The 21,135-nt window shown below is 44.2% G+C and overlaps 1 protein-coding gene across 1 annotated transcript in view; it reads left to right on the plus strand.

The window, feature by feature from the left end:
* GALNTL6 (polypeptide N-acetylgalactosaminyltransferase like 6) overlaps positions 1 to 21,135 on the plus strand; it is an 802,779-nt gene that overhangs the window by 720,687 nt on the left and 60,957 nt on the right. The window lies entirely within an intron of this gene.

The raw sequence follows: 21,135 nt of genomic DNA on the forward strand, positions 1-21,135 counted from the left end.
CACCCGCAGTTCATGAAGCCAGACAGTCAGGCACCATCAATAAATTCCCTCTGAAATGGAGCTTGGGGAATGTCTGAACTCTGTCTGCACTCCTTCTGTCACCCTGGAAACCCGAATGGAAGCCCAGCTTACCTTGATCGGCAGGTCTTCCTTCCAACCATGGAGCTGCAAATTGGTTACAATTGGTTACATGGGAGAAGACACCCGGGGGGAGGGAGGGGGAGGGGGTGTTCTGTAGCCATGGGCACTCCAATCTCATCCCTGCAAACCCTGATAGGCAGTTCTGACGGCCAACCCTTTGTACACTGGGCCAACATCAACTGGTGGCTCTAATTGTATTGAGTGGGAGTTTCCTGGGGGCCTTGGATTGGAGAGGGTATAACTCCAAGATCCCTATTGCAATCTTGACCAAACTTGGGTGGCGGCTGGAGGAGAGCCTGCTAAACACTCTCTGTGAATATGGGCTCTCTAAGTGCAATGGGGGCCGTTCCAACACCCACGAACCATGAACTGTGAACCAGTTTGGTAATGGGAAATGTTCGTTATGGTTCATTTGTTCGGGTTTGTCGGCGGCACCAAACCACGAACCACAGGTTCATTAATTTTTTTTTTGTTCATACCCATGTCTAATCATGGCTCTCCTGCAATCTTTTAAAGCAACCTTTCAGGTGAATGGGATTTTGATTTGGATCAAAGTGACACAGGGAGGAGAGAGACACCTTGGCAGTTTCAGTCAGGGATGCATGATCCCCCACTGGTTTGACTCGTGTCTTTCTTCCCTGTTGTGATCTGAGAGCCAAACTATTTGGGTGCATCTAAATAAATTTGGTTATGCCTGCCCTTTGAGTGATTAGACTGCTTTCACCACCAGATGTCTGCTTCAGCCACTATCAATTGCCAAAAGGCACATCGTTATATTAAAATAAAGGTTGAAATTTTTTACTTTGAAACTTACTACTTAGGTGTCTCTGTATATCTTCAATGTCTGCCTATAACATTCTCTTCCTAATGCAGTGTATCCATTGTTGGTAAACTATAGGCTGCATCCAGCTGCACAAATGCAAAGAGTGAACAAATTGCATATGATTCTGCAGCTAATAAATCATTCTCTTTGTCTGTGGATTTGTGGCGCCACTGTCTTCAGTGTGCTTTTTTCTTCAAAGGCTTTATTTATATCTTCACAAGCAAATGCTTTAAAAGAAAGCTTTCAATTCAAAACTTCACATTGACTTGAGCTTCTGATTAGTTTTTGAACCACTCACAGTATCACAAGTGTTGGTTTTATAAACTTCTAGTAGTTAAAGGAGAGAGAGTAAGTGTGCATTGGGGCAAATGGTTTTATCAATCTTTGTATGCATAAATCACTCACACTGAATTATCTGCTGTCTTGTTTCTTGAAAGATTGAACCATTGCACCCGCACTGAAAAAGCTTAGATATGGTGCATTGTGTTATGCAATATTACCAATACCTCAAATTTTGCATATTAAAATATTGTGCATTCTCCCAGTGCTTAGTAATAGAATATAAACATGCATCTTTTCAACCATGAGAACAATTAAGTCCAAAAACCATTTCATGACTATATACAAAACTATCTTTTATCTCCTGTATAACACAACACAACAGACCTCTATCAGATCCACTCCTGTTTGCAATAGGCCTACAGGTAGGAGGGAGAAGTGGGCAAGCATGCAGAGTGGCAAGAGCAGGCAGCTAGGAGGGTGATGCAGTGGGTAGGGAGAGTGGTATGGGTCAGTAGCCAAAGTGGCAGGGAGGGGATGAGAAGAGCTGCTGCCTTCCAGACATGAGCCTGATGGGCAGGAGAGAAGCTGCTGCCACCTCCCACTACCACTTGAGGCAGGTAGCAGGCAACAGTGGTGCTTTGGTCAGGCTGGCTGGCCAGTGGCCAGTCCAGGGACCTGGGGTGATGGGCAGAAGGACAGAGTAGTGGGGAGGGGGAGGGGTGGACAGGCAGAGTATCAGGGAAGGGGAGGAGGTGGCAGGGAAGTCAGACTGAGGAAACAGGGGCTGGCAGGAGGGCTCTAGCCACCATCAGGCCTGTGCATCCCAAAACTTTTGAGCCAAAAATACTCATGAGAATTGCTGTTTTGGGTCATGACTGTGATTTCCAGAACAGTTAATACAAATTCAGAATTCTTAGGCATTATGAAAGACACACACTGAAAAATCTATGTTGTTTTTTGTGTTTGGGTGTCCACCTTGAGCAGCAGCAGAAAATGTCCTGGTTTTCTTTGATTCTTTGGGAAATGGCACTCTTCCCATTGCATCTTTGCCAGGGATCCAGGATGCTCCCAGTCACTGAAGGATTAACTACAAGTCTTGGATATTATAAGTAGCCACATTAAGGAAATCTTGTTATCATAGTAAAATGGTTGTGCAATTGTTTAATAACAGATAGGGAGAAAGGAAGGTAAAGGTCCCATTTTGTTTTTTAAATGAAAATGTTGGAGACATAAGAATACTAGTTAATACTCATGAACAGAGATGGGCATAAACAGCAATACAAACAAAAAAAAAGCCACGAACAGTCCAATCTGCTGTTCACGAACAAGCTGTTCGTGAGGACCCATTCAAAACGAACAGGTGGTTGTTGCAAGCCTTGTTCGTTGCTGTTCATCAAGCCAGACAGTCTGGCCCCTGCAATCAATTCCCTTGGCAACTTAGGCAGGGATTGTCTGAACTCTGTCTGAGCTCCTGCTGTTGCCCTGGAAACTGCAATCTAAGCCAAATTTAGCTTGATAGGCAGGTCCTTTCAAGTGTGGAGCTCCAGATTTGTTACAACAAGGGAGCAAAGAGCAGGGGGGAGGGAGCTCCCAGCTCTGACCTTGCAGACAGTGGAGAGACAGTTGCTGTTGGCAACTGCAGACAGATGCTGCCTGCTCAGGTAAGGTTCCTGGGAGTGGTGCGGTAGGGATCTACCCCTTCAAGTTCCAGGGCTCCTGCCAGGCTCTGGGGCCAAGCTATTATTTATTATTGGTACTTTCCTGGTGCCTGCTCAGGTCAGGTTTCTGGGAGTGGTGCAGTAGGGATCTTGACTTGGATGATGGCTGGAGGAGAGCCTGCTGGCCCCCACGAACAGCCAACCACGAACATGTTCATGAACAGGGCCGTGTTTGTGGTTGTTCATGAGTCTCTGTTTGTGGATGGCAATGAACAACGAACATCACGTTCAGGGTTTTTTTCTGTTCGTACCCATCTCTACTCATGAATGGTCATATCTCTTTTTAATACAGACACCTGATGGTCTGGTTTATATGTAGTTCATGGAGGCCTGAGGGACTGGGTAGAGATAGGAGGTAATGAAATATATTTTGAATCTTGTAACTGGTCTTGTAACAAAAGAGGATTTTCCCTCTTTGGTTCTGTAGTGTTTCCCTCAACCATTGCTGGCTTGCAGGTGGCTTTTTAAATTTTCAGTTCTACATAAATTGTAACTCCTGTTTGTGTGAGACATTCTGTTGTAATGGTGCTTTGTAATTGCAATTTAGGTACAGTGAGAGTTGCCCCCCTCCCACCCATTCCTTTCACCTTAGAAGCCCTTAGCAGGTTGCCCCAGTGGCAGCCAAAGAGGAGATGCAGAAGCAAAGGTTTTGCTTCCATGCCCTGATGCCAGGTTGCAGCGGTGGGAGGGTCAGAGGCTAACATTATGCTTCCCCTCCTGGGAGGCCAGGCAGAACTGCAGGCTGTGGAGGGGGCGGAGGATGTAGACTAGAGACAGAGGCACACATAATTTGACCCCTTGTCTGTTTTGTTAGATAAGGGATTGCCACTAGGGTCTTGGTTGTCAGAAGATGCTCGGTTTGGGGAAAATAATTGTTACCCTCTAAGTCAGCCCTGCAAGTTTAGCCTGACCTTATCCTTTCCTTTGCTCCATGCAGATGAACTGGTGACAAATGGAAGTTTCAACATCTGACAAGATTTATTGAGTAGAGCTTATAGATAGGCAGAACAGAGACACGGAGTGCCTTCAAAGTACATTCAGCTCTACCCAAGAGGCATACATACAAAGTAACCCATTTGCCTGTGGTTTCATTACACGACTCAGCCCAACACTGAACACAGCATACACATGTAAGTCTTACTCAAACTGTTGGATAGCAACGTAGGGTTCAAGGGTCAAATTTGTGCCAGTAACAGTGCTCTTGCTTCAGCTGTGTGCCATAATTTTATGCCCCCTGAATTCATCTATCCACCCCAAATGATTATTGGTGTGAGTCATACAAAAAGTGGACTGATCCACCTCCTGGGAAGGTGCAGAGCAGCTGGGGTCTCCTGGAATGCTCCTACTGTGGCCGGGTACAGGTCAAAATTTAGGATGAGTTTACTCTGACATTGCAATCTCTTCCTTCTTGGTTCCAGAACGAAGGGTGTTTTTACAGTGTGCCTCCCTCCTTACGTTATCTTGCCTATACATGCCTTATGGCTGCAAAGTACACAAGTAGCAGAAAGGGCAAAATGGCTTTAATACTGAAGAATGTGTCTTGTACATGGAGGAGGATCAGGGCAAGGCATGACCTTGAAGCTGACCTTTCACCTGGACAGAACAGTGCTGACTTAAGAGTCTCCCTACACGATATTTCTTACACGAGGATGCTCAAGTGAAGGGAGATGTAATGTTAGCCAGGAGTCATCGTTTAAAAGCCAAAGGCTCTGTCAATTTCCCCTCTTCACAGGAGGGTAGTTTGAAAAGACCGAGCCTGATCGCTCTTCAAAGGGCTTACTAATTTTGTCTAATCAGGGCTTTTTTTCTGGGAAAAGAGGTGGTGATACTCAGTGGTGGAACTCAGGACCACACAATGACATCATTTTGGGTTAGCTGGAACAAGGGGGGAGTTTTTTAAAGTTTAAATCACCCTTGGCAAAAATGGTCACATGGCCGGTGGCCCTGCCCCCTGATCTCCAGACAGAGGGGAGTTTAGATTGCCCTCCATGCCGCTCCAGTGGCGTGACCATTTCCAGTGGTGTGACCATTTTCAAGAGGTGCTGAAACTCTGTTCCCCCGTGTTCCTGCTGAAAAAAAGTCCTGCATCTAATTAACAAACCCTCTGAGGAGCTTCTCTGCCAGCTATCTTTTTAAACTACCCTCCTGTAGAGAGGGGAAATTGACAGAGCCTTCCATTCTGTCTTTTTAAACTACACATACCGGCTAACATTCAGTCTCCCTTCACTTGAGCATCCTTGTGTAAGAAATATCGTGTAGAGAGACTTTGAGGGAAACAGTTTTAAAGCCTCAAAATGGCTGTGCTTTGGCTCAGGCAATGATCACTTAATTAAGCTCTCATTTGTGAGGAAATGTAGGACATGAAAACACCAATACTGAAAACAGAAAGCAGAAGGCAGCTGTGCTTCTAATTGCCACTCCAGTGGCTTGTGTCCACATGGTGGCACAGCAGCAATTGCTGCTGGGGGCACTACCCTTCTACTGATGTTTCTGGCTCACTTCTCTCTCCTTTATCTTCCGCCCAACTACTCTATCATTTGAACTAGGGGCAAGCTCAACCTTGGGTCAACTTGGGGGGTGGGCATTGCTACCTGCTCCACCTTTGATCCCAGCTGGGTGATGGCAGGGGTAGGCATCGCCACCTGCTCTGTGCCTGATCCCAACTGGGTGAAGTTAAGGAGTGGGCATTACCACCGGCTCTGCTCCTGATCTCCGCTGGGTGAAGGCGGGATGCAAGCATTGCCTCCTGCTCCGTTCCTGATCCCAGCTATGTGAAGGCAGGGGGCAGACATTACCCCCTCTCCACACCTGATCCCAACTGGTTGAAGGTAGGGGGCAGACATTGCCACCTGCTCCACTCCTGATCCCAGCTATGTGAAGGCAGGGGGCAGGCATTGCCACCTGCTCTGCTCCTGATCCCAGCTGGGTGAAAGCAGAGAGTAGGCATTGCCACCTGCTCTGCATCTGATCCAGGCCTAGGCTTCCCACTGCAGCATGCTCTCAGAGGGACAGGCTGCCTCTTCTCAGCTTCCCTCAATGGCAGCACCCTCTGGAGGCACACCAGTTGTCTGGAACATGGTTAGCCTTTTATATAGTAGTATTTTTAAATTTTATTTTATTCAATGTATATTCCGCTGTCCCCGCAGGGCTCTTTCTTAGCTTTTTTCTACTTCCTTGTAAAAGCTGCGCACTGAATGTGGCTGCTGCCATGAAACATGCTGCCAAGTCAGATGCTTCCTTTTTCCCATTGTGCAATTGTACCTAGTTCACTGTAGCAATACCCTCCCATGTCAAGCCACTTAAAGGGTGGGTGCAAACCTCTGTCCTTTCTCTGCCACACTACTTGCCTTTCCAGGGCTGCCAAACACCCTGTTGTGTGCATTTATTTAGATAAACTATTCATATCCCCTACTCTTCAGAATCTACTCATAGCATGTCCAGTAAGGCCTCCTGAATTCTCATGAAATGAAAGAGTTTGGGAAGTCCAATTGGTCATTCGCAGCTTGTGGCGTTATGTTTGAAGACCTCTGGAGAATGAGGAGAGGGGGTATTAACTGGATGAGGATGGTAAGAGGCAGGGAGCTGGTTGGTGAATAAGGATGCCAACTCCAAGTTGAGACATTCCTGGATATTTGGGGGTGGATCCTAGGGAAGGAGAAGTTTAGGAAGGGGAGAGAACTCAGTGAGATATAATGTCATAGAGTCCAGCCTCCAAAGCAGCCATTTTCTCTACAACAACTGAACGCTGTTACCTGGAGATCTGTTATAATTCCAAGAGGTCTCCAGGCCCTACCTGGAGTTTGGCACACCTATTAGTAAATAGTGACGGGACTCAGAATGGATGACAATATTACATGTCATGGTTTTTAGCTGTGGAACAGAACACGATAAATGTGAATTACCGTTGCCCGTTCTGCAGGCAACAGAAGGAGACCTTGAATACCCTTCTATCGACTGGATATAATTCTTTATAATCCTGCTAATTTACAGCTTAATCGTGTATGATCAGGAATCAAATTCTCCGGCTGACACTGTCCTGTGGGTTCACTGAAAAACTTAGCCCAAAAACTTAGCTAAAAAACTTAGAAAACCTTGAAATCCTCTTGGATGTGTTTTCATTGGGCAGCACAGCGCAAAGTCAGGAAGGAGTCATACTCGGCTTTTCTATTCCTCTTCTTTCCCTGGGAAAAAGCTGCCTGTCCAGCATTCCTTCATCACATAGATGGCTTTTTTTCCCCCCTGAGTACAGGTAACGCTATGTTAGAGGCCACTGCAGTGCCAAGCAGAGGCAGCTCCAAGCCCCAGGGAATGACGTGTCCCCCGTCCAGTGCTTAATTCTTTGCGTTCTTGCTGCTGAGATTGCATATCTTAGGGTTCGATTGACTTTCTACTTTAGTGGCCAAATATAATGAAATAATGGATATCTTTGAGCAAATACCTTAACGTTCTGATGACAAAATGATCAAAGGCATTCGCATGCCGGGCTTCACCACCCCGATCCTCTGCTACACTCTCTCTCTCTCTCTCTCTCTCTCTCTCTCTCTCTCTCTTTTTTTTTTAATAAGGCATTCTATTAGGAAGACTCATTTCCATATAGTTCCCCATCCATCCAAATGAGCCCGTGTAAATGTAGAGAGATGGCTTTCATTTCATTTTTATGACCCAATTGAGACCTTTTTTTATTTTTGATTTAGTGGGAATGGGGAAACAATCTCTCTTTTTGTGGGGTGATAAAACAAGAAGGTTCATTTCCTTTGGTTTTGACAGCGTTGCCTGCCCGTCTTCACAGCAACTTCAAATGAAAAGCAGACACTACTTGGGACAATAAAGTGCTCAACCTCATCGGCTTTCAGCTCCTTCATCCTTTGCTGGGAAGTGGATTCCAGTGTTTTTCTGTCAGTTTCATTTTTAAAAACAGCTTTCATGGCTTTTACAAGAAAATGTCATTGTGCCTCTGGTGCAGAGGAGGAGGAATCTAATTTCATTACAGTTAAGTGCCTGCCTCCCCATTACCTTCCATAAGAGCATAACATGGTGTATTATAGAACTTTAATAAAATTGGAAGGAGGAAGGTAGGAGCGGGTTTCAGGAAGCCAAATTACTTCGGGGCAGCTAGTTACTGTCTCATTCTCACCCTGTATGCTGCCTTTTCTACCACTTAATTACTGCATTTTCTGGTACTTGCTGTCTGGTGATAACAGGCTGGCCTGCTTTGTGTGGCAGCATCACAGAATGGCCTGAGCTTTAGACTCCAGCCCTGCCACCAAATAATTGCTTCTGATGGCCGTATTAATCTCCAGAGACTGAGAAGTAAATGAAATATTTAAAACTGATCTTTTATCCCCAAGTTTTCCCCTAGCCAGGGATAAGGAAAGGAGGTTGCCTTCTGGTCTTTGACCATATTACTGATCAAAGAGGTAATATTCATTTACTTTCTCTCCTCCCCGGTAGATCACAGGCCATATCATTAACTGAGTGTCTCATCCACTTAGCCAAATGTGAGGCCCTTGTCAGCTTGAATCAGTGTCATTGTGTGGAAGTTGAAGAAAGCCCAGAGAAAAGCTGACCAACTCTGTCTATCTGAGAATATGTGCTGCACAATTGGATTTAAAAGGATTCCTCTGATGGAAACATGCAAGTTATTCAAGCTTTGTGTCTACTTTACTCTCTTTGCTCAAGTTAATCCAGTGGGAGCAGGCTTGGGAGAGAGTATTTTTCTACTTTTGTTATAAACTCAGTGTATGTAAAGTTGCTAATATATGCCACGTCACATAAATCTTGTCTTAGAGCTGATAATGTTGTATACCAAAAAAGTAATCCGTCTGAGAATGCAATTTATTAAAGGCAGTTTTATTGAGCTTTTAAAAAAATGGTTTATCTTAGATGGAATTTGTAAAGCTCATGGTATAGAAATCTAAAATCACATGCTACTGTGGTATTCATGATAAAAATCATTAAGAAGTCATGTGTTTCCATGGAGAAAGGGTCAAACTGGCACCGAGAATCTTAAAGGTACGATTCAGGAGCTGGCTGTGGAATGGAGGGATCATGTCTTAGCTACTCTCTCTCACAGGTTTTCAAATACAACATAGAAATAATTGCACCAATTTTATCAGAGTTTCTGAATGTGAACCGGGGAATTTCATTCCTGATTACTGTGAATAAGTCTATAGGGTTTTTCCCGCATTGATTCTGGATGGGAGTCAAGGATTTGACATGAAAGAATCTTTGTATTCTTTAGTATCTGTGAATGTCTACCGAATGGGCAATTTACCTGCAGGAATAGGGCACCAATTTTATCAGAGTTTCTGAATGTGAACCAGGGAATTTCCTGCCTGATTACTGTGAATGAGTCTATAGGGTTTTTCCTGCATTGATTCTGGATGGGAGTCAAGGATTTGACATGAAAGAATCTTTGTATTCTTTAGTATCTGTGAATGTCTACCAAATGGGCAATTTACCTGCAGGAATGGGGCCTATGAGACCATAAAGTACAGTGGCAGATTTACTTCCTTTTACTTGTGTTTGTTTGCCTTCTATCATGTATATTTGTAATTAAAGTAATATTGCAAAGACCACAATGAGTCTCTCTCTTTCCCATGCTCTTTCATCCAAAGGAAATTAGCAAGGATTCAGTTTTCTCAAACAAGGCATTTCATAATCAAAATTACTCTGTGCCCATTTCCTGAGTAGTCAACTGTCCCATAATATTGGATAATTTAATACTAGCAGTGTTTTGAATACTTTTGAATGACATTCAACATAGCAACTAGCCATGGAACCAATGCCATTAAATGTTCAAAATTTGCAGGTTTATTTAATTATATACATCCCATTGCAACCCAATTTAAAATCAACTATATTTCAAGTATATGTGCTGCTTTTGTGTGGAGGTGGTTGTTGGTTATCCAAATGCATCATATTGGCACATGCTCAGAACTTATTGAATCAAATTCAAGCTCACAAGGAGCAGTGTGAGAGCCTTCAAAATATTTGTGATCCAGTTTAGAACACTCCATTAATAGAAACATGCTTGGCTTTGGAAGTCAGGCAGGCAAAGTGGCCAAGGCTTGAGTTCTAGAGGGGCAAGGCATGTAGCTCTCCACATTACTACCAACCCAGCAGGATCAAGGAAAGCACCGCTTTTGTAAGATTTTTTTTTTATGCCAGGTGAGTTGTTGTGTGAATGGTGAGTGGACAGAGACACCTATGGGAAAGCAGTGCAAGAAGCTGCAATTGCAAAATATTGGCAATACAGTTCCGAAAACCTTTCAGTATTTAATAAAAATGGACAATTTTTAAACAGTCTTGCTTATAGTTTGCAATCTAATTTTGATTTAAACAGAGGAGCATTGGCCAATCACTGAATTACACTTCTGACTGTTGGCAAACTGTAATGCAGCTGTGCAATCTGCACAAATCGAAATACGAATCAAATTTCATGACGAATCAGGCCGATTTGTGTATTGCGAAAATGCATTTCATGGGGCCACGTTTGTATAAGACTTTTGGGGCCGATTCATTCAATTTGTGAATGCTTCATGTGCCAGACAGGCTGGCGCTGATCCATTGATTCCCTAGGCAACATAGGCCTGGAATATCAGCAGACTTTTGTTGCCGTGGAAACCCCAATCTTAGCCCACCTAACCTTGATAGGCAGCTCTCCCTGCCAACCTGAGAGCTCCCATTCTGTTCTATGAGAGCAATGAGCAGGGGGGAGATTGGCCTTCTATAGCCATGAGAAAACCAGTCTCATCCCTCCAAACCCTGTTAGACAGGTCTGTCTGGCAATCAGAAAGCTCCTGTTCTGCTCTATGTGAGTGTTTCTTAGATAAGGCACAGCTCTGTGCCTCATGCTTTTAGTTCCAGTAGACAGAGGGAGAGGGAGGAGCTGTTGCTGGGGATTGGAGTGAGAGAGACTGGATTTGGGAGCTTGTGGCTAGATTTGCTGCTGCTTCAAAAGAGACTGAAAAGCCTCTTTCTTATTTTCTACTCTTGCTGGGAAGGTTGTTGGGTGAGGGTGCCTTTTTTCCTCCACCCACCCCACCTCTGGCTCTGGGACCTAGCTTGACAGAGGCCACCCCGCCCCCCGCAAAGCCTGTGGCATCCAGGGGGACAGAAGAGAGGTGGTCTCCCGGTCAATGTATTGAAATCTTCACCAAACTTAGAGGGTGGCTGGAGGAGAGCCTGCTGAAGTCTCCCTGTGAGTTTGGCATCTCTGGGTATGAAGGGGGCCATTGTAGGGCCCAGGGATCTGACAAATCACAAACCTAACAAATCATTTCATGCAATGGAACAATTTTGTGAAAGGTCACGGTTCATTGTTTGTGGAATGTGATGAACCATGAAACTCAGGGTTTGGGGTTTTTTTTCCATTTCGTGCCCATCTCTAAGCAACATCTATGGAAGTTAATGGACTAAAAGGATGTAATTCTGCTTAGGGATTACACAGTAAATTACTGTGTACGCTTCAAGCTGTTAACATTACATGCTGCTGCTAATGAGAGATCCAAAATACTTCTGTTTGTGACTCACATTATTAAACATGAAGTGTCTTCCAAAGGTTCCCCATTGGTAAAGCATTGTGTGTCTGTTCCTCAAACATCTATGGCTACAGTCATAAAAATATAACAGTTTAGTCGGTGATTGGCTCAAACATTGCATGTTCTGACTCTTTATCTTTATTTTCATAAAGATTACCAGTTGTCCTTTTTAAAATGGCCATCCCAAAATTTAGGTCAGTGCAGGTTCCTAGAATGTAAGGAATGAGCTTTGAGGATCAGAATACTGACAGTCCATATATCTATGTAAGCAAATATGCCACTTGTCCAAAGAGTTACTTTGAAATTTGGACCTGGCTTTCCAAAGAACATCTTTGGAGGAGTTGCCATTTGCCTTTACTTGCCTTCCTTTCTTGTTCTGGTATCTGCCAGAAGAGGTGGACCCTGCAGTGCACTGTTCTCGTGATCTGTTTGGTTAGTTCTTCAGAACAACTTCTTGCTTCTGTTGATTGGACTTGATCCAGAAATAAGACCATTATCATGGACTTAAAAAATGCATATGGATCCAGTTTGGAAGTGACAGTCAGTAATGGTTTTTACTTTAGTTGTGCTTGAATTGCTTTTAGAGCCCATTCTTATGGAGAAGAAGCAGACATCTGTCTATTGATCTACTTGCAGGGAACCATTCTCAGCAGAGGCTGGCAAAGGATTTCTGCATGTTTTAGCATTGCTCATGAAATTGTAATGAGCCACCTATAATCCTAAACAAAGCACAGTGAGCCCCCTGGGCAAGGAAGATAGTCCTTTGATATATTCACTTCCCCTCTACAGTGAGGGTAGATATTGTTGTAATTGGATATTAATCCTCCTGAAATACAGTCTCCGTATATTCAGAGTTCATTTCCTTGAAAATATTGATGGGATTTACTGAGCTATGATCATCTTTCTTAAGGCTTGCAACATGGCAAGGGGAAGGGAGGGATTCTGCAACTAAGATGGATCATCTGGCTGGAAAATCGCTAGCCTTGCTAGCACTGGGCAGTTCAACCTTAATCTTGAGTGGGTGTCAGTCTGATGAAAAATCTCAGGCTTCTTTGTAGCGAGAACTTTCCCACCCGTTTTTTTACATATAAAGTTTGCATTTTGGCATTGTGTTAAAATTCTACACAAGGGTAGCAGATAGAGAAAATAGTGTTTGTTGGGTGTATTGGCCCTGTGTTAATGATGGAGGTCTGTGGCTCAGTAGTACATTATCTACTTTGAGTGCACAAGATCCCAGGTTCAGTCCCAGGTATTTCCAGTTTTAAAAGGATCAGGTAGTAAGTGATGCAACAGACTGTCACTGAAGACTTCGGAGAACTGCTAGTCCATCGGTGAGAGTATGGCAGGCAGAATCTTCTCCAGATATGACTGAATGGATGAATAAATTGTATGATTATGCGTCAATAGCTAAACTAACTTCTTATATGAATAATAATAGGCCAATCCAAGAATTTCAGGAAAAAATGGAAAGTTTTTGTGTTGATTCTGTAGCTGAAAACTAAGAAAAACGAAGAATAATTATCAGTGAAATAAATCAGTTGTTAAATTAGTGATTTAAAATGCTGAATATAATGCTGAATGTATGGATTGTTGAGTGTAGGGTATCTTAAGTGCTATGGGGATGGAGAGGAAAAGCGTTTTGCAGTTTGGGTGTTCTGTTGTGTATTCTATTTTTGTTCCTTTGTGCATCGTTCATTGTTATTTGTTCTTCTTCTGAATAAAATACATATAAAACCTTTTAAAAAGAGAGAGAGAACTGCCCGTCAGAGTAGACAATATGAGCCTTGACAGACCAGTGGCCTGGCTTGAGATAAGGGCGTGGCTAGCTCAGTATAAGGTGTGGTCTATGTTTGTGACAGATTCCAAAATAACAGTAAGCAGCTTAGGTGACTTGCAATCCATTGGAAGCAGGTCAGAGGGAATGCAAGAGGAAGATTCTTTGATTATGAAAAGACTGAGTTTGAAAAAGATCTTTGTTCAAATGCTGAACATGTTACTTCCAAAATGTATAAGCTGTTATTGAAATTTGAAATGGAAATGAATCCATGAAAGTTTGTATGGTAAAATGGGCTAAAAATTTTAGGTATAACATACCAATGGATCAGCGAGAAAATATGTGGGCAAAGGGGCTCAAATTTACTTTGAGTTCCACACTTAAATAAAAATTTTATTAAATGATGTATCGGTGGTATATGTCTTCTGACAAATTAGCAAAAATGAGTAAAGGTATGTCAAATAAATGTTGGAAATGTGAGCAACAAGAAGGGACGTTTTATCATCTTTGGTGGACTTGCTGTAAAGCTAAAAAATGTTGGTCTCAAATTCATATGATAATACAAAAAATGTTGAAGATTACTATACAGTTTAAACCAGAAGCCTTTTTGTTGGGATTAATGAACAAACAGCTGGAAAATCAGCATGGTATTTTATTTTTATATATGACTATGGCAGCTAGGCTTTTATAAGCACAAAAATGGAAAAGTATAGAATTGCCTTCAATCGAGGACTGGATCAAGAAAATGATGAAGTTAGCAGAAATGGCTTACATCTTTGATCAGAGATAAAACATTGTCTATTTTTATGGTTAACTGGAAACCCCTTATTGACTTTAAGCATGAAACAAGCAAAAAGGATTTGATGATTTGTGGTTTTGATTTTTAAGTAGACAAATTTGGGAAAAAATAAATAGAAAGGGAGCAGTATCAGAAAAGGAAATTTTGGAGAGATTAAAATTTAAAGTATGATGCAAATTAAAATAGGACATGTTGCCAAGTAGGCCCCCTCTCCTGCTTTAAGGCCTGCCATGGACTGTGTTTAAGTTTCCTGCATTGCTGCTTTACTGCTACACCAAGATTGCTCTGCACGTGTGTACTCTGATACACGTGTCAGTTTCCTGCCTGCGTGTTAATTACCTTGCTGCCACAATAGACTGTGTTGGTCTCCTGACCTCCTGTCTGGATAACTCCACAAATGACTTTCTTCCTGGGCAGCCCTGCCCAGACCTATATCTGGACCTCCCAGTGTGTGTTTGGACTTTATTACAAGTGTGCCCCATGCCTGCATTGCCATCCGCCGCGGACCACGCCTGTTCCCTGCTATGGACTGTGTTTTACGTGCTGTTCCCCCTGCCTCCATGGAAGCCTGCCTCATCTGGGCCCAAGCCGCTGCTAGCAGCCGGGCGCCTGCCGGGGAAACCTCCAGCGAGCCTGGCCAGGCGCTCCCTGGTCAGTCCCCGCCTGGAGCCTCCCACAGGCCGGTCCCCGAGCTTGCCCCCGCTACCGGGCAACCTGCGAACCAGCCTCCGCCATGCCCAGCCGGCGACCATGTTCTTAGGCAGCCAGAAAACCAAGGGAAGAAGCCTGCTTTGGGAAGCCATTTCGGAGAAGCAGACACACCACGTCCGCAGCGAGAGAACCTCGCCCCGCTCTGCATATCTTAGGAGCCGCCCCGGAGAAGAAGCTAAGTGCCGACCATCCCAAGCACTTAGAGAATGCATCTCAAAGAAACCTCCGCATTCCAGAGCTGATGACATCAGGGCAAGCCCTGTCCGCTGGAATATTCATTCAGCCCACTCGGATGTCCTGTGGGAACACAGCAGTGGCTCACCTAGTCCAGCATGCTGTTTCACATAGCAGCCAAACAGTTGCCATTGAGGGCCAAACAAATAGGGCATAGAAGACCTGCTGCTGCCTCCCAGCACTGGTGATCGGAGGTTTGCTGTCTCTGTAGATGGAGGCTCCTTTCAACCACCATGCCTTGTAGCGAGGGCTTTTTTTCAGCGGGAACACGGTGGAACGGAGTTCCGGCACCTCTTAAAAATGGTCACATGGCTGGCGGCCCCGCCCCCTGATCTCCAGACAGAGGGGAGTTTAGATTGCCCGGCGGCATGGAGGACAATCTAAACTCCCCTCTGGAGATCAGGGGGTGGGGCCACCAGCCATGTGACCATTTTCACCGAGGGCAATTTAAACTTTTAAAAACTCCCCCCTTGTTCCAGCTGAACCAAAGTGACATCATTTTGTGGTCTTGAGTTCCACCACCTCTTTTCCCAGAAAAAAAGCCCTGCTTGTAGCCATTCATGGCTCTCTCTTCCATGAATCTCTCTAACCCCTTTTTAAAGTTATCTGCGCTCGCAGCTGTCACTATCTCCACTGGCAGTGGATTCCACAGTTTAATTACTCATGGAGTAAAAAGATATTTCCCCTTTTCTGTCCTGAACCTATTTCCCAAGTGCTTCATTGGATGCCCTTGAGGTTTAGTGTTATGAGTGAGGGAGAAAAGCTTTGTCTGCCCACTTTCTCCACCCCACACATAATTTTATAAACTTCTGTCATGTCTCCCCTTAGTTGTCTCTCCTCCAAACTTCACCTTTTCCTGGTCGCACTCTTTTGTACTTTTCCTAGCTCCACAATATCTTTTTTGAAGAATGATGTGATTCAGTCTCACACAAATACTGCTCAGCTGGGAGGCACATATGATTGTTCACAAGGAACTACTTAATTGGTGTCATTCTTGCATTTTCATCACAGATGCATTTCAAGATCGGTGTGTGATTGCTCCATGGAGAAGTGTATGTTTGAAACAGCTTTGATACAGTTTTCTCTTGTAGTAATTGGAGGTCTTTTAGCTGCAGATACTGGAGAATGAATCTCAAGCTAGCTATAAACTGTCCCCACTTCTTGGCACTGACTTATATTTAGTAGCGCAGCTGCATTGAGACTTTTAGTCTGCAAGTTATTAATTTTTTGGCTGTTACATACAAGGACTTTGTGATCTGAATAGGTGTCAGGAGAGCTTGTGGCTATGTTTACTGGTGTTTTCCTGACTGAAATGGATGATCCCATGTCACCTACAACCTCATGGCTTCACCATGAGGCTGGCCACTTCCTTCAAGAGGCAGTGAGACACAAATGGCTACTCTATGGTTCTTAATTGCCTTGGCCCATCCCATGGTGCTATTGTATCCATGTGCCAAGAAATGCTCAAGTCCATTCTGGTCCAGCTGTCGAAAGCAAACAAAGGAACCAGAATGACGCGACCTCAGTTCTGGCTGCATTTAAAAACAGACAGCTGTCCTTATCAAGCCTTTGTGCCTGGTAGAAAATGCCAAGACATGCTTGGGAGTAAAACTGTATAGAGAATTGCACAAAAAGTTAGTTTTCGGAAACAAAAAAAATCAAACACCAAACATCATAGCCATTTCCTCTTCTACTTATTCTGTTGATAGCTTCACTAATTATAGGAAATGCTCTGAAGTTTCATGTGCCACCCGTTTCAAAGACTAGCCTTTCATTTTTTAAAAAAGTTTTAAAGTCAATAAATATGTTACCTCTGAACAATGGATCTTCACTGCATCCTTGGTGCTGGTAATTAGTGTGTGAGTTCTATGTAAACAGCAAGGGTGGTGTGAGCACTTAAGGCCAGGAATGCACAATTCTTTTTTTGAAAACTTGAATTGGTGTGACGCAGAGCAGGGGTGAGCAGAAGGTCACTTAGGAGTGACCAGTCACTCTCCAAGCCATTAAAAGTAGCTCTCTGACCCTCCTCCAATGTTTCTGGAATCACTTTCTTATTGCTGTGACAGCCACTTCGCTCCTCTTTCTGTTTCACGCAAAGGAGGAGGGAGGTACATGCACATGCATGCACACTTTTGCTCTGGATGGGGGAAAAACAGCAGCAGCACCCTTTCCTCTCCACTTCCCCTTCTCCTCCCTCCTCACACTTACGTATTCTGGCTGTTGATTGGAATGGGCTCCTTTCCTCTGCATCAAAGCTGCTATTTGCCTCTTCCAGGGGAAACAATTGCATATTTTATCCTTGCAGGGCTAGTTAGGAATAATAATAATAGTAATAACATTCGATTTATATACCGCCGTTCCGGATGACTTAACACCCACTCAGAGCAGTTTACAAAGTATGTTATTATTATCCCAACAAAACACCTGTGAGGTGGGTGGGGCTAAGAGGGGGGGTGCTTTGGGAAAGCAGAATAAGAAAGATTTCCCCACCCAAATGCTGCAGACCTGTGCAGAAATGTAGTAATTGTTGTGTAAACCATAGGTGTGCCAACTTCTACGTGGGGGCTGGAAATCTCCCAGAATTACAGCTGATCTCCAGACCCTAGAAATCAGTTCTCCTGGAGAAAATGGTTGGTTTGGAGGGAAGACTCTATGGCATCATACCTTGCTGAAGTCCCTAATATCCTGTTTGCACACCATCCAGTTACTCTGGGAGAAACATCATCATGTAGGTCCCAGGAGCACTCCCAAACCTTAAGAATCAGCCCATTTGGGGCCCAGATTGGCCCAGTGCAAAGCACAATGGGCCCAGGGCCTGCACAATGATGTCACTTCTGGGAGTGACATCACACCACACCAAGACAGCACCCCGGGAAGCCTGTTCCCCTGCCTTCCCCCCTCCCCACTGGCCAGGTGAGTGGTAGCAGGGGGGCAGAGGCTGTGAGTGGGGGATCCCTCACCCCCACTGAGGGACTGGCAACCTTATTCCAATCTTAATTATCCAGGAATTTCCCACCCCTGAGTTGGCAACCCTAGCAAGCCACCATTTTGTGACTGGCTCCAACCAGTGTTCAGACTTGACATTTTGGGCAAAGCATAACCCCTCAGCCTATCCTACCTCACAGCATTGTTGCAAGGATAAAACAGAGACAGGAAGAACCATGTGTTGTCGTGAGCTCCTTAGAGGAAATTAAGACAAAGGTTTGATTGCCTCATTTCGCATGGCCTTCCAGCCATGTATCGTGACCTTGTGTAGGGGTAGTGGTATTGTACTTGTGTGCTTGCATTTAGATCTCACAATAAGCTGTAGCTGAACTGTGATGCGGCATAAGTGCATCTTGGCGCTGTGCTCAAGTGCTCCCCTCTCCTCCTTCTCTTCTCCTATGCAGACCTTGACCAAAAACTTCCTTACCTGATCAAGCTCCAATTTGTCATCAGGACAAATGCAGAAGCCCCAATGAACTGGAATTTGGCTCCCTAACCAGTCCAGTCTCATTTTAGAATCCCAACTTGTGAGGATATTTTTTTAAAAAAAAATCAGATTTCCCAAGGTGCCTGCATTGGACACAATGGAACTTAATCAAACCAGGAAGTTTTCAGTCAAGCTCTACACATGCAAGAGGAGGAGAGGGGTGGAAGGAGAGCAACGCACGTGACAGTGGCCTGATTTTCAGTGAATTATACAATGTTGTGACATTTGAATACAGCCTGTGCAAGTACGAGTTGGCAAGCTCCTTCCATGTGGTTGGGAACTTGTGTCTTGCAGGACACTGATTGTGTGTGGACAAGTGAGTTGTGCCTACATCTTCTGTGCCCACAGACACTGCATAGTCAAGATGTGAAGGTCAGGGGAAGGAGCAACGAATACAGACCTGCAAGCATACTTGGAAGACAATGTGAAAAGGGCTACAGACACAGTGCAGGGCATGCTCAGTTCTTTGCTCTCATGAAAATCTCTGGTCAAACTGATTCTGTAGGTTTTAATTGCGCTTCCAGAAAACATCTGCAAGTCCTGCCAGACCAGAAATGATAGTATGGTAAAAGAAAGGAGTGTGCAATGCATGCTATCAGCACTCCACTCCCAATCTTTTTGAAAAAATCAATCATTTCTCTCATCCCCTCCCCTCCCCCAGCCCACCCCCCCCCCCATCATAGGGCTTGATTCTTGAGCTCTGCTAAATTCTTTTCCGAGAGCCAGAAATGCATGCAATATCCCCAAAATGGCCGTGCTTCATTGTAAGAATAGTATTACGCTACTCATTGATTAGTTTTCTATCTGCTCCCTACTGGTTGCTATTTAGCCTTGCCAACCTCCAGGTATAGCCTGGAGATCTGGAAGTGCAACTGCTCTCCAGACTGCAGAGATCATGTTCTCTGGAGAAAATGGCTGCTTTAGAGGGGTGGACTCTATGTTATCACATCCCTGGTGAGCTCCCCCACCCACCTGACCTTCCATTCAGTCCACCCCCAAAATCTCCTGGAGTTTTCAACCCTATTGCTAATAGTAACAGTAGACCTAGTTTAGTGGAAGTGGGTAAGGATCCACCTCCACCAAATAACCACAAGTTGGGACTGGCTGGCCCCCATGAGGTGGAGGCAGGAACCTTGACCAGCTTTGGCAGAAAGTTAACTTGGTCCCTGGCCTAAGGTTGCCAGACCTCCTGCTGTGATGGAAGGCATCCTCCCACCAATTGCTACTGTTCTGAGCAGTAGCAAGAAAAGAAGTAAAAAGCTGTCGCCCCTGTGCAAGTATATCATTTCTGTATACAACCAGGTAGTGACAATGGGTAGGTCCAGAAGTCACCTGGAAGTGACATAGTGACATTGCCAACATCACACACCCCACCATGTCCCCATCCCCAGCCTGGCAGCCCTACCTCAACCTCCCCAGTGACTTACCCCAGTCCCAGCAATGAGGGCTTGCCTCCCTCAGCTCATCAAAAGCCAGGAGTCCTGAGACTGCCAGCTGACAATGTCCCAGTGGCCAATCTTTGCCCAGAGGTGAGGAACCTACAAGGGCTTGTCTGTGGCATTCAGACTGACTTGGCCCACCTGAAAATAAGAACTGGTGGGCAGAGGGGAGCAAGGAACCGATGAAAGCAGGGGCAGGTTCGGTGCCTGGGATGGAATGTCATGGAGAAGGAGGGAGAAGGGCGGCACAGAGAAGACAGGAGTAGGTCGAATGAGAGACATGACCTGATGGGTGCCCTCTCCCTGAGGCCTAACTTACTTTAAGAAAGGGGGGACACCTTCAAGGGTTCCCGTGGATAGAAAAGTGGTTGTGTTGAGCAGAATCACACAGCACAATCTGTACCCAGAAAAGAGAGTAAATGTTTCTTTGTTAGCAGTTGATGGGCATCCATCTATTTCTGCATCTTCATTTAACATTTAAATTTAGCAAATTTGGAGGGGGAGGGATGTATTTAGAGACTCTCATAACCAGAGATCCTAAACTGTAGCTTACTTAGCTCATGCGTCCAGCTGAACTTTCTATGGTATTTAATCAGGACTGACTTAGGACCAGGACACTAATTGTTCTTCACATCTGCTGCAAATCAAATTAAATATATGAAACCTTCCAACTGCATCCTAGTGGCACTATTGATGAATTATCCTTTTGAATATAATTGACTTGTTTAAATCAAGCCCTTGCAAAAAATAATATTCATTTCAGGCCCAAAAATCAAGACAGTTTTGAGTAAAAGAACTTCAGAAAAATGCCATGATTCTTCAGGTTTATTCCGTGCACAAATAAAGATCTTTTTTATTAGGCTTCTCTCTTACAAGCTCATCTGTGTACTAAGTGGACATTATATTTTGATTATGTTGAAGCTGAAGGGCAAAAAAAAAGAGCATTGCTGTAATCTGCTTCCTTTAGCTAGAAATGGAAATGTAAGATTGAAATCAAATACCTAAGGAAAAACATTCAATAAAATGCTGCTCAATTTATTAATATATAGAAAAGACGGTCAATATTCTTAAAAGTCAATAATAATGAAAAAACCCAAGTAGCAGATAATACAGCTTGCAACCATTAATCCCTATAAGAATGAATCACCATGAGCTATCTTTGTCTGAATGTGAAAACCTGTCCCTTCTTCCAATCTATT

The sequence above is a fragment of the Eublepharis macularius genome, chromosome 10 (assembly GCF_028583425.1).
Source record: "Eublepharis macularius isolate TG4126 chromosome 10, MPM_Emac_v1.0, whole genome shotgun sequence".
Taxonomy (NCBI): Eukaryota; Metazoa; Chordata; class Lepidosauria; order Squamata; family Eublepharidae; genus Eublepharis; species Eublepharis macularius.